We start from the raw sequence: 15117 nt of genomic DNA, 5'->3' as shown, positions 1-15117 counted from the left end.
TTCTTTATTTTTTTCAAATATATTATAAGAAATTCTGTCAAGTGAGTTTCTGAAATCTTGACACAGTCTTTAACATAACTCTGAACCAGTATCTAAGAATACTATTAAAAATAATGTATTCGTCTGGCATAACTTAATCACAAAATTTCATGCTGTCACTTCTTTGAATCTTTACACATATACCATCTTATCAGTTCATAGTATTTTCTGTCACAACGTCAAGCTCATTGGCTCATAGGTGTCACTAACTTTATCCTTTCTGAAAATCAGGACAATATATGCTAATCTTTTTCATTCTTTCTAGCCGTGTTTGACATAGTTTATCATACACCACCAACATTGGTTTATCAGTTTCATCTAATCTTAGTAGAAAATTGATAAGCTCTTTTTTTATTGAAGTAGTCAGTTACAACGTGTCAATTTCTGTCATGCCAATGTTCCAGTCATGCATATACATAGATATATTTGTTTTCATATTCTTTTTTATTAAAGGTTATTTTAAGACATTGAATATAGTTCCCTGTGCTATACAGAAGAAACTTGATTTTTTTAAAAACCTATTTTTATAGATAGTGGCTAACATTTGCAAATCTCAAACTCCCAAATTTATCCCTTCTTAGCCCCTTTCCCCTGGTAACCATGATTGTTTACTATGTCTGCAAGTATGCTTCTGTTTTATAGATGTATTCGTTAGTATCCTCCTTTTTTTCTTTGTTTTTTTTTAGTTTCCATATGTGAGTGACATCATATGGTATTTTTTTTTCTCTTTCTGGCTTGCTTCACTTAGAAAGATGATCTCCAGGTGATTTGTTGCTGCAAATGGCATTATTTTATTCTTTTTTGTGGCTGAGTAGTATTCCGTTGTATAAATATACCACAATTTCTTTATCCAGTCATCTATCACTGGACATTTAGGTTGTTTCCATGTCTTGACTATTGTATGTAGTGCTGCTATGAACATTGGGGTGAATGTATCTTTTCGAATTAAGAGTTCCCTTCAGATTTTTGCCCAGGAGTCAGATTGCTGGATCATATGGTAAGTCTATTTTTAGTTTTTTGAGTAATCTCCATACAGTCTTCCATAGTGGCTGCACCAAACTACATTCCTACCAACAGTGTAGGAGGGTTCCCTTTTCTCCATACCCTCTCCAGCATTTATCATTCATGGACTTTTGAATGATGGAGATTCTGACTGGTGTGGGGTGATACCTCATTGTACTTTTGATTTGCATTTTTCTGATAATTAGCAATATTGGGCATTTTTTCATGTGCCTAATGGCCATTTGTATGTCTTCATTGGAGAATTGCTTGTTTATCTAATTAACTCTATGAACAAATGTTTGAACAGGAAACATTTGAGAACAGAGCCCTTTGACGTCAGCAGACCACAAACCCTGTGAGGATGGCCTTTCATATCCAAATTCAATCAGTCAAATGTTCAATTAACTAGGTTGAGGTCATTGAGTTTCAAACTTTTTGACAGTGAGTTACACTAAGAAATACATTTTACATTGGCTTCTCTCCTGTTCTCTTTTACACACACACACACACACACACACACACAGAGAGAGAGAGAGAGAACATGTTACTATATGATATTTTCTTTTCTGTTCTAGAAAAAGCTGTACCCTAAACCCACCAGACTGTATGGCCCACTAATAAAAAAGTCACAGTTCATGGTTAGAAAAACACTGCTTCCAAACATCAGTTTTGCCTCTTTTTCTGACTGAACCTAATATAACACTAACTAGCCATGTAAAACTGATTTGAATTTCTCTCAGTCAAGACTGGCCAGACTGTGCTGCCATAACCAACAACATCAAAATCTCACTGGCTTCAAACCAATGATTTCCTTCTCAATCTTCATGTGCCTGAAAGGTTTCTAAGCCTTCCTCATATGAAGACCCAAGCTGAAGCAGCTTCCACCTCTGTGTTACCATTCATTGCCAAGTAGGGAAGAGAAATATGACCTATTTCTCAAAGTTCCCTAAGGTCCCTGTTGGAATTGACCTTGTGAGTCATGTCCACTCCCATTTTGTTTACAAAGGAAATCAGTGGGACACCCTTATATTAAAGAGGTCAGAAATATTTTAACTTACCACATGTCCAAATGGAAGAGAAATACAATCATCATGAACAGTCTTAACGACTATCACTGTCCTTGTGATTGCTGCTGAGTACAGACATGTCTCCCATCCCATCAGGGCATCAGGCTGAAAAGCTAGGGTGCCTAGGTGATGCCCCGCGTTCTCTGTGGAATCTGACTCTGCCTTCTACGTTTTGCCGTCTCCATCATCCCTTTTGGTCACCTCTGAGGCAGATGTTAAGGATTATACCTTGTAGGTTGGAAAGTCAGTGATCATGGTATGTCAGAGTCTCTTTTAATACAGACTGATAGGCATTCTGATAGTATGAACTCAAAAAAACTTGCTTCTGATCTGCTTATTATGGTCAGAGTTATATGCAAATTATCACATCTATTTTTTTGTTTTTAACAGAGTTTTGATTATTTTTTTTGCTTTTTCCATGTCCCCTCCACTGTATGTCTCATTCTCTTTAAATACATAGTGACTTTTAATCTCTTTTCTCTAATCCATGTTCTTTCTCCAGTTGAAAGGATTTACTGGTTGCCAGTATTGTAATTGGGTCTTTTTCTGAGATTAACTTAATTCACAGATTTTAACAATGAGTGTGAGAACCATATTTTGGATTTGATCCTCCTCACAGGGCTTAGAGTTAATAGTTTTTCATTGCTCAAAAGTGTCCTCAGTTTCATCTGTTTCCGCTTGGGTTGAAAAGCACTTATCTTTCTAACCCTATGAAAATTCTGAAATCTGGACTCTCTCTAACCCCTTTCATTCTTGCTTATGAACCAGCCAATGCTGGTTCTCTCATTTATGTAATGCCTTTTTGAATGCAACCAAGATTAACTCCAACACATGCTGGCATTATGTTTTCCAATCTCTTCTAGAATTCTGTGTTCATTAGATACTTGTTTGCCTCCCAAATGATTGCAGGCACAGGCTGAACAAATGTTTTGTGACTTCATAGCATAGGTCACCAGCTTTCCAGCCTTCATTAATAGTTTCTTTACTGACTGTCAACTGAACAGTAAGGAAATGCTACATATGTGAGTACAATTTATGCTCATGCTAAGTCAGAACTTTAAGGCGGGTGCCAATTTCCAAATCATTCAGTAAAGGCCACATTAGGCTATTGTGGCTTAAAACCACAATGGTTTACTTTTCACTCATACTCCCCATCCAGTGGACATCAGCTGGGAACTCTGCTCCCGTTGTCCCCTTCCAAGTACCAGGTCAAACAGGATCCATCTCCATGTTTCACAATTGCTAAGATGAGAAAAGGGAGACATGAAAATTGTGTACTGACTCTTAAAACATTTACCTGTCACATGACAACTAATTTCAAAGAAAGCAGGGAAATGTAATCATAGTTTATACTCAGAAGGAAGATTCATAAAATATTTATGACAAGACTTAATGATTATGACTTCATATGTGTGCTTCTGGGTGGATACTGTGTTACACGCTGCATATACCTTCTCATTTAGTTCTCAAGGTAATTGTGTACCTTGTAAATCATTATCCATGTTTTTTCATCATGTGGAAACTGAGACTTGGCAAAACAGAACACATACAATAAGTGGCCACATCAAATATTGCAACTGGGTGTATTTATCTCCAATGTAGTGTCCTTAGTCACTTAGATAGAGTGAGAAAAGCCAGACTAAACTTGGAACCATCAGATCCTAGCTCTCCCCTCTGGAGACACTGCTCATCTCCTTCAGGTGTTTGATGCTCTTAAGTTGTTCTCTTCATCCTTTTCCAAATGTCTTTCCAAATGTTATTGCTCGCATCCCCTTCCCCAATATAGTATTCATGAGATTAGGCTAAGAAGTATTGTAACAAACAGATCCTAAAATATTTCTTGATATAAAATAAGTTTACTTTTAATTGGTTTTGTTCCTGTTTAGCAAATGGTTGTTCTCTAAACATTGACTTAGAGGTCAAAGTTCTATAATGTGGCCATAGAGGATTGGTGTCATCTGTATTCTGTGGAAGAAGCCTCAGCCAGAAGCTGTAGACCCCAATTCTGCTCATAGTCTGTTGGCAAATATTAATCATATGGCCATATGCAGCTACAAGAGAAACTAGAAAATGTAGTCCTTAGCTGGGCAGCTCCTTCCTAGCTATGACTCTATGACTGTGGAAGAGAATAATGGATTTTTTTTGGACAGTTAACTCTAACATTCACACAGAAACCCCCACACATACACCACATGCAAACACATACACACATATACTCACATTCTGTACCATCAAAATCTACTGCCATGGAAGTCCTGATATTAATCATTTATACCTTAATCTATATTTTATTCAACATTTCTTCTGAAAAGCTTATCATGGGAAATTCTTATATTCAGATTTTAGGTACATTTTGCAAAACCTCTGTTAAATGAGGCCGTGAGGTCAAGAAATTTGGGAGGTGCTGGTTTAAAGAAAGGAAAACAGATTTTTCCCCCAAAGGATTTTTTACAGCTTTTAAATGTGTTACTATGAAATATATATCTTTAAGCGATGAGTATGATATTTAGCTTTTCCCCAAGTAAGTGACCACAAACTGACCTTGTTTTGAAGAATCACTTCTGTCATTTAGAGTTACTAGGGTGCCTGTGGTACCCAGTTTTGGAAACATCATTTTTGAGGGATTTAAAACTCCAGCTGAGCTTGAATAAATCAAGACTTGAGTTGGTTCCCAGCCCTAAAACGGTAACATATAGGGAGAGACTTCTCCACTTACACGTAAAACCAGTCTTCTATGAACTTGTGTCTGCTGTTCTGCAGTAGATCACTCTGGAAAGACGATCCCTGGAGCCCTGACTCTGAACTGCAGAATACCTTCTGCTCTGACAGATGGGGGCCTGACAAGCTGTTGTTGCCATCAATACAATGCAAATGCGAATTCTCTTTACAGCTTTGAACAGTGTTCTTTTTCAGCACCAAAGGACTGGTCTTAGACCCAAAGGAGTGGATGTCCTCATTTCTGTGAGGTCTCCACCCGGCTGGTTCTGTGCTCCCTGTCTGGAGCCAGATAATAAAAATAATCCCCAAAACAAACAAAAGATTTTGCTTGCTGGCCACATTTCAGATCAATAGTGCAGTTGGGAAGGAGCCAAGATCCAGAAGCCTGCGTGGAGAGAGAGGCTGCAGATCATTAAAGATGAACAGAGCCATAAAACACCAACACAATTGGCACAACCAACTGTAGTGCTTTTGGCAAGCTCTGCACAGAGGCCACAGATTGGATGTTCCTGGAAACTAGCACAACCCTCTCCACAAGCAGTGTGGGGGAGGCCCTCCTGAGTCGCCTGCAAGGTTCGCTGGGAACCCGTGCAGGGAAGCTTTCTTCGCCCCTTTGGATGACTGAGGCTGTGTGCTGCACTGTGCTTGGGGGCTGTGTGCTTGTTGAAACGAATCCATGTACATAGCCGCCTTTAAACACAAAGGCCCAGTGTCCTTTCATACTCATCAGGCCTGAAAAGAGTTGGCAAATAGCAGTTTAGTGTCTGGAAGCAGTTACTAGAAATCATAGCTTATAGTCTATGCTCGTCTTTAACACATGTCATCATCAATTTGTTAGCAATGGCAGTCTCCAGGTGGGGCGGGTCCTTTCTCATCTCTCCAAATAAATGTATGAATGACTGTATGGATGAATGAGTAAAATCTATTCTGAAGCTGAACTTTTAACGTATAGGGGAATGTATTAAAAACTTAGTATATGCCTGTTAGGTCTGGTTGGGACCCCTGACTTCCAGCACACATTAAATTTCAAAATTAGTTATTAACATAGAAAAAAATGATAGAAGTTGCTTATAAATATGTTGTTTTCTTTACAAAGGGATTTATCATAAGACCTCAAAATTGAGGTACAGTTTATTAAAAGGAAAATACACAGATCTTAAATGACCGATCTGATGAGTTTTGATAAATGTATATATCCAGGTAGCCAACACACAAATCAAGGTATAGGCCATTTCCATCATTCCAGGAATTTTTTTCATGCTCCTTTAGAGTCACTTCACCCCCACCCTCCCTGTTTCGTTTTCTGTCCCTATCCAGTGTCTGTTCTAACCTTCAAGTACTGAAATCATATACTATGCATTCTTTCATATCTCGCTCCTTTAGTTCTTTAGTTTTGCGAGATTTGTTAATGCTATTGGGTGTTATCAGTATTTCTTTTTTATTGTTGTGTAGTATTCCACTACATGAATATATCTCCTATTGATGGACACTTGAATTGTTTCCTGATTTGGTATATTATAAAAAGCTGTTAAAATTCTTTTTTTTTTAATTAAGATATAATTGACATAGAATATTGTATTCATTTTAGTTGTACAAAATAATGATTTGATATATGTCTATATTGCAAAATTATTACTGCATACATTCAGTTGACATCCACCACCACACATACTTGCAACTTTTTTTTTACTTGTGATGAGAACTTTTGAAAATATTCTTGTACAAACCTCCTTGTAAATGTATGTTTCTATTTATTTTAGGTAAAAGCCTAGGACTGGAATTTCTGCCTCAGAGGGTAGGTATGTGTTTAACTTTGAAAGAAAACAAATAGCTTTCAAAAGTGGTTGAATATATGAGCATTCACACTAATCTATAATCTCACCAACATATCTAGTAGTCAATTCTAACAGTTCCAGGAAGTGTGACATTTAATATGCATTTTTCTGACAATGAATGATGTTGAATACCTTTTTATGTGCTTATTGACCATTCATATATCTTCTTTTTACTACAGTTATTTTTTAAAAGACATATAAGCAATACATATAATCATTTTATTATCTCTACTACATATTAATTAGGTACTCAGTAAATCTTCACTGAATTAGACAGAAAGCTTCTAGTACTTTCAAAACATATGATTTTGAAATTTTATTTGTATAAATATTTATCAGTATATACACTGAGACATATTTATGAGTGAGTTTAGCAGGAGGTATGCTCTCCGCCATTCATGTCCATCAAAATGGATTCACTCAGTATCTCGATTGGTCCAAGAAAAATATGACACAAATAAATTCACATGTATGACTCACAGCAAAAGCCTGACTAGGGCAATGGAGGAGTCAAAGCTAGATATTCAACAAAGAACAGAGGAGAATGAGAATGAAGTTCATTAGGAAAGATCTAAATCCGAGCCTGGGCTCTGCAATTTGCTAACTGTGTGAATCACTTAACCTCCCTGAGTTCCAGCCAATCATCTGTATAATGAGTATGAAAATGTAATCTCTCTCAGAGTTCTAGAGCATAAATGGGAAGAAACATAAGCCTGGGCTTGCTTAGGAGAATGGTTGTCCTGAGACATAAACAGGGCTCACGCTTATCTGATTGCATGTTCCTGAGAAACAAAAAGATTGAGAGACTCCAGAATTATCTAGAGTGCCTCATATAGTATCCTACTTATTTATTTTTATTTTTCAGTTTTTATTGTGTGAGTTGTAGTTGCCCAGCATGATAGTTCAACATCTGTATTCACTACAGAGTGACCACCGCCACAAGTCTGGATAACATCCATCACCGTATTGTTGGCCCCCTTTACTGATTTCACCCACCGTCCGAACCTCCTTCCCCTCTGGTAACCAATAATCTATTCTCTATATCTATGAATTTGATTTTATTTTGTTTGTTCCTTTTGTATTTTAAGATTTCACATATGAGTGAGATCATATAGTATTTGTCTTTCTCTGTCTGACTTATTTCACTTAGCATAATGCCCTCAAGGTCCATCCATGTTGCAAATGGCAAGGTTCCATTCTTTTTTATGGCTGAGTAGTATTCCATTGTATATACATAACACAACTTCTTTATCCATTCCTCCATCAGTTAACACTCAAGGTGTTCCATATCTTGGCTGTCATAAATAATGCTACAGTGAACAAAGAGGTGCATGTATCTTTTTAAATTAGTGTCTTCATGTTCTTTGGATAAATATCCCAAATTGAAACAGCTAGATCATATGGTAGTTTGATTCTTAATTTTTTGAGAAATCTCCATACTGTTTTTCATAGTGGCTACACCAATTTACAGCCCCACCAACAGTGTATGAAGGTTCCCTCTTCTCCCCATCCTCTCCAACATTTGTAATTCTTTGTCTTTTTGATAATAACCATTCTAGTAGGTGTGAGGTAATATCTCATTGTGCTTTTTATTTATATTTACTCGATAACTAGTAATGTTGAAAATCTTTTCCGATCCCTGTTGTCCATCTGTATGCCTTTGCAAAAATGTCTTTTCAGATACTCTGTCCATTTTTAAAATCAGGTTGTTTGCTTTTTTGTTGTTGAGTTGTATGAGTTTTTTTATGCATTTTGGAATTTGACCCCTTATCAGATGTATCATTTGTGAATATCTTCTCCCATTCAGAGGCTGCCTTTTCTTTTGATGATGGTTTCCTTCACTGTGCAGAAGTGTTTTTAGTATGACGTAATCCCTTTACTTATTTTTGCTTTTGTTTCCCTTACCTTTGAATCAGATCCACAAAAACATTGCTAAGTCTGATGTCAGTGACTTTACTGTCTATGTTTTCTTCAGTAATTTTAAGGTTTCAAGCCTTGAAATCAATTCTTTAATGCATTTTGAGTTAATTTTTGTATATGGTATAAGATAGTGGTCTAGTTTCGTTCTTTTGCATGTGGCTGTCTAGTTTTCCCAACAAAAATTATTGAAGACACTGTTCATTCTCCATTGCATGTTCTTTGCTCTTTTGTCATAGACTAATTGTCTATGACATATATATGTTGGCTCTCAATTCTGTTCCATTGATCTATGGGCCTGTTTTTGTGCCAGTATCATAATGTTTTGATTACTATTGCTTTGTAATATAATTTGAAATTAGGGAGTTTGATACCTCCAGCTTTGTTCTTTCTCAAGAAACTTGAGAAACTTGGCCATTAAGAATTTTTTGTGGTTCCATACAAATTTTAGGGTTATCTGTTCTTAATTCTGGGAGATACGCCATTGGCATTTTAAAAGAGATTACATTAAACCAGTAGATTGCCTTGGGTAGTCTCAACATTTTAACAGTATTAATTCTTCCAGTCATGAGCAAGAAATAGCATTCTATTTTTTGTGCATCTTTCTCAATTTCTTTCATCAGTGTCTTATTATTTTTCAGGTACAACTCTTTTACCTTTTTGGTTACATTTATTCCTAGGTATTTTATTCTTCTTGATGCAGTTGTAAATGGGATTGTTTTCTTAATTTCTCTTTCTTACAGTTCATTATTAGTGCATAGAAATGCCATAGATTTCTGTATATCACTTTTGTTTCCTCCAACTTTACTGAATGTGTTTATTCTAGCAGTTTTTTGTTGGAGTCTTTAGGGTTTTCTATATATAGTATTATGTCATCTGCAAATAGAAACAGTTTTGCTTCTTTCTTTCCAATTTGGATTCCTTTCATTTCTTTTTCTTGCCTATTTCTGTGGCTAGAACTTTCAGTACAATGTTGAATAAAAGTAGTGAGAGTGGCAAAGTTGCCTTGTTCCTGATCTTATAGGAAATGATTTCACCTTTTTCCCCACTTAGTATGATTTTAGTTGTGGGTTTGTTATATATATGGCCTCTATTATATTGAGATACATTCCCTTTATACCCACCTTGTTGAGAGTTTTTATCATAGGTGAATGTTGAATTTTGTCAAATGCTTTCTCTGTATCTACCGAGATGATCACATGATTTTTAGCTTTTATTTTGTTTATGTGATATATCACATTGGTTTGTAGATGTTGATCTAGCCTTACATCCCTGGAGTAAATCTCACTTGACAATGATATATGATCCTTTTAATGCATTGATGGATTTAATTTTAATATTTTGTTGAGGTTTTTTGCATCTGTGTTCATCAGGAATATTGGCTTGTAATTTTCTTTTTTTGTGGTGTCCGTGTCTGGTTTTGATATCAGTATAATACTGGTTTCATAAACTGTGTTTGGAAGATTTCCCTCCTCTTCAATATTATGAAAGAATTTGAGAAAAGTAGGTATTAAGTCTTTGAATGTTTTGTTGAATTCACCTGTGAAGCCATTTTGTCTTTTTGTTGTTGTTGGGAGCTTTTTGATTATTGTTTCAGTCTCCTTATCAGCCTATTCAGACTTTCTATTTCTTCATGATTTAGTCTTAGAAGATTGCATGTTTCTAGAATGTATCCATTTTTTTCTAGGTTGTCCCATTCGGTTCATATATAATTGTTCATAGCAGCCTCTTATGGATCATTTGTATTTATGTGGTATTAGTTGTAACTTCTCTTTCAGCTCTGATTTTATTTGGCTTTGCCCTCTCTAGTTTTGTTTTGTGAGTCTAGCTAATGGCTTGTCAACTTTGTTCATCTTTTCAAAAAACCAACTCAGTTTTATTGATATTTTCTATTTTTATCAATCTCTATTTCATTTATTTCTGTTCTGATCTTTATCATTTCCTGCTTCCTAATTCTGAGCTTCATTTGTTCTTCTCCTAGTTCCTTTAGATGTAAAGTTAGATTGTTTATTTAGGATTTTCCCTCTCTGTTGAAGTAGTCCTAGATTGCTATGAATTTTTCTCTCGGAACCACTTTTGCTTCCTCCCACAGATTTTGGTGTACAGTATGTCTGTTCTCATTCGTCTCTAGGTATTTTTTTAAATTTCTCCTCTGATTTCTTTGATTACTCATTGGTTATTCAGTAGCATGTTGTTTAATCTCCACAAATTTGCAGTTTTTTCTGTGAATGATTTCTAGATTCATATCATTATGATCAGAGAAGATGGTTGATAAGATTTCAACCTTCTTGAATTTATTAAGACTTGCTTTGTGACCTAATATGATCTATTCTGGATGTTTTGCATGCACTTGAGAAGAATGTATACTCTGCTGCTTATGGATGGAATGCTCTACATGTATCTATGAAGTCTATCTGGTTTAAAATGCTGTTTAAGTCTGATGTTTCCTTATTGGCTTTCTGTCTGGATGATTTAAGTGGAATGTTACTGTCCCTTACTATTATTATATTGCTTTCAATTTCTCCCTTAAAGTTTAATATTTGCTTTATATATTTGGGGGCTTCTGAGTTGGGTGCATATACACTTATAAATGTTTTATCTTCTTGATAGATGGACTTCTTTATTACTGTGTAATGCCCTTCTTTGTCTTTTATCACAGTCTTTGTTTTAAAGTCTATTTTGTCTGATAGGAGTATAGTTTTTCCAGCTTTCTTCTTATTTCCATTTGCATGGAATATTTTTTTCCATTCCTTCACCTTCAGTCTGTGTGTGTCCTTACTTATGAATTGAGTCTCTTCTAGGCAGCATGTAGATGGATCTTGCTATTTTATCCTTCAGCCACTCTGTTTTTTGATTGGTAAATTCAGTTCATTTACATTTAAAGTAACTATTGACACATATGTACTTATTGCCATTTTGTTAATTGCTTTCTGGCTGTTTTCCTCATTCTTCTTCTTTTTCTCTCTTCCCTTATGTTTTGTAGGGGGTTTTAGTGCTATGTTTAGATTCTTTCTCACTTTCTTTTGTATTTTTACTGTAAGTGTTTTCCTGGTGGTTAGTATATGGTTTACATATAACATCCTATGTGAATAGCAATCTGTCTTAAGTCGGTAGCAACTTAAATTTGAACACATTCCAAAGTTTTATATTTTCAGTCTTCCCCCTCACATTTTATACTTTTCATCACACTTGTTACATCTTTTTATTTTATATATCCTTTAACTGCTGTAATTTCAGTTAATTTTACTACTTTTGTCTTTTAACCTTCATGCTTGCTTTATAAAAAGTGATTCATCTACTACCTTTAATATATATTTACCTTTTCCAGTGAGATTTTGTCTTTCACATGTTTTCTTATTATTAACTAGCGCCATTTTTTTTCAGCTTAAAGAAGTTCCATTAACATTTCTTGTAGGATTGGTTTAGTGGTTGTGAACTCCTTTAGCTTTTGTTTATCTGGGAAACTCTTAATCGCTCCTCCAGTTCTGAATGATAACCTTGCTGGGTAGAAAGTTCTTGACTGCAATTTTTTTTTCTTCCAGTACTTCAGGTCATGACACTCTCTCTGGCATGTAGGGTTTCTGCTGAAAAAATCTGCTTGATAGCCTTATGGGGGTTTCCCTTGTATGTAACAAGTTGTTTTTCTCTTTCTGTTTCTAGGATTTTTTTCTTTATTGTTAACTTTTCCCATTTTAATTATAATGTGTCTTGGTGTGCATCTCTTTAGATTCATCTTATTCAAACTCTCTGGGCTTTCTGGACCTGGATGTCTGTTTCCTTCCCCAAATTAGGGAAATATTTAGCCACTATTTCTTCAAATAATTATTCTGATCCTTTCTCTCTCTTCTCCTTCTGGGACCTCTGTAATGCAAATGTTATTCTGCTTGATGTTGCCCCAGAGGTCCTTTAAAATATCTTCACTTTTTAAAATATTTTTTTTCATTTTGCTGCTCTGTCTGGATGAGTTCATTGCTTTGTCTTCCAGCTCACTGATTTGTCCTTCTGCTTCATCCAATCTGCTGTTGAACCCCTCTAGTGTATTTCTCAGTTCACTTACAACTTCTCCTTGTTATTTTTTTGTGGTTACTATCTCTTTGTTGAAGTTCTCATGTGTTCATCCATTTTCCTCAGTTTAGCGAGGATTTTTATGACTGTTGCTTTTCTACCTCTTAATCAGGTAGATTATTTATCTCCATTTTGGTTAGTTCTTTTTCTGAGATTTTGTCTTGGTTTTCTATTGGAACATAGACATAGACCTCTCTTCTCAGTTTAATTTAATTAACTAATTAATTTAATTATTTGTGGTTTTTTTCCCTACATATTAAGTAAGTCTGCTACCTCTTCAAGTCTTGAAGGAGTGACCTTATGCAGAAGACGTCTTTGGAGCTGAAAAGTGCAACCCTGCTTGGCTACCAGGCCAGGGTGTTCCCTGTGCGGACTGTATGTGTCCTCCTGTTGTGGCAGGCTGCAGCTGCTGCTGCGGTGTGCTGGTAGGTGGGGCTAACTCCTGGAGTGGCTGGGGGGCAGCCACCCAGCTGCTGGATGCTAGTGGGTGGGATTATCACCTGGACAGCTGTGGCTGGGGGCTGCCAGCAGGTGGTGCCCACTGATGCTAACAGGTTACATGGAGATTTCCAAAATGGATGCTGCCAGAGCTGAAACAGGGCAGCCTTTGGTTGAAAAAATGGCTCCCACCAGTATCAGTCCCTGGGGAGCATCCCAACTGGTTCCTGCCTCTTCAGCAGATGCTTCAGGATTAGTAAGTGGGTTCCCTCCTCCTGTGGTCCATCTGCTTTTCAAGCTGGTGTTTTTGCACTGCCTTCCAGGTCGAGGAACTTTGTGCACGAGAACAGGTTTTCCTAGGGGCAGGTTTCCTGTTCCCTGTAGCTCTGTACTTTTCCTGGGCGTGTTCCCTGCTGGTTTTCAAAGCCAGGTGTTGGAGGGCTCATCTCTCCTATGTAGGATCCAAGGGTTGGGGTGCCTGATGTGGCGCTCAGATTCATCACTCTTCAGGGAAACAACCATACTTTTGCAATCCCCCTGACTGTGGATCACTGTGGTTGAAGTGTGGTGCTTCCCGTAGCCAGCTCATACCTCTGTTTCTCCTACCTGTCTCAGTGCTTTGTTGTGGAGATTCTTATTTGTCCAGTTTTCAGGTCCCTTTCAGAGGAAATCATTCCATATGTAGTTGTAGATTTGTTGTATCCATGGGAGGAGGTGAGTTCGGGATCTTCTTATCTGCCACCTTAGACCCTCCAGTGTCATACTTTTAAAAACAGGACAGTGAAGATTATTTGCTACCAATAATAAGACTGTATTAAGTCTTCAGGTACAGGGGTTTTTTTGGTGAATGAAACAGGGCTATTTAATTAAAAACAAGCATTTCTAAAACTAACAAAGCCTATAGAAAACATGGAGTAATTAGTACACAAAACCTACATATGATGAAGCCCATTCAAACAAACATAAATAATACAGAAGTACATCAAGTCTCATTATAGTCACTGAATCAAATCTTGTTTTTACATGAGTAGTTAAACCCTCTTGAATCAGTACTTAAAAGCCAAAAAAAAAACAAAAACTTTTCATGAAAGTGTCACAGACTTGCTTCACAGACTGGAAAAAGATGTTGATCCTAATTAACTTCCATAGTGGTGTTGTTGCAAAGCATAAATCCACATTTCAGCATCCATCTTAAAATAAAGCCCCTACTTATAATTTCTGTCTAAGACTTCACCTATATTTACATATCAAAACAAGAATCCAATAATAAAAAGATAAATTATGATTTATTTACTGAAGGCAAATTTATATCAATCACAACCTTGATTTAACATTTTGATCATTTTAGTATTACCACAAGTGTTCTTCCTCATGTTATGAACATTTCTTCTCTTAATAAATGCATTAGGAGGCAGCCCTAAACTATATATTGTTTTTTTTTTTCCTGTGGGTAAGATTTGTTTTTCAGATTTTTTTTGTTTATATAAATAACAAAAAAACACAGCAAAATGATTTAATTATACTATAACCAGATCAGAATTTAGACATTTATATATAAACACACATAAAGTTAAAATTTACTCTATCATAAATTCTATTTCTTTAAGGTAAATGTCTCTAGATGGTTTTCTCTCATGTTTTTTCTACTTCGAAAGACAATCTTCTAGCAAAACCTTACCCATGAACTTGAATACAAACAAAACAAAACAAAATTGTCTGTGTGTGTGTGTGTGTGCATTTTTTCACCTATTCCAAAGAATTAATAGACAGTAGATGAGGGGAGTGGAATCAGGTAATTGTCTCTCTTGTGAAAGCGGATAACACAGTGAAAAGTTGATGTAATTTGATGGTAAATTTGCATTTTCATTGTGTATCTGATATTCAGGGGGTTATAGTCATAGTTTATATAATATTTTAGGTGGATTATATTATTTAAATCATTGTTGGATTGCTGAAAAATACATATTGGCATTTGGAAATCAAAACCATATTTTACATTTATTTGGGTGGTTTTACTATTTTAAATAACTGGTGAA

This window comes from Vicugna pacos, chromosome 9 (genome assembly GCF_048564905.1).
Source record: "Vicugna pacos chromosome 9, VicPac4, whole genome shotgun sequence".
Classification (NCBI taxonomy): Eukaryota; Metazoa; Chordata; class Mammalia; order Artiodactyla; family Camelidae; genus Vicugna; species Vicugna pacos.
This window is presented reverse-complemented; position numbering follows the sequence as displayed.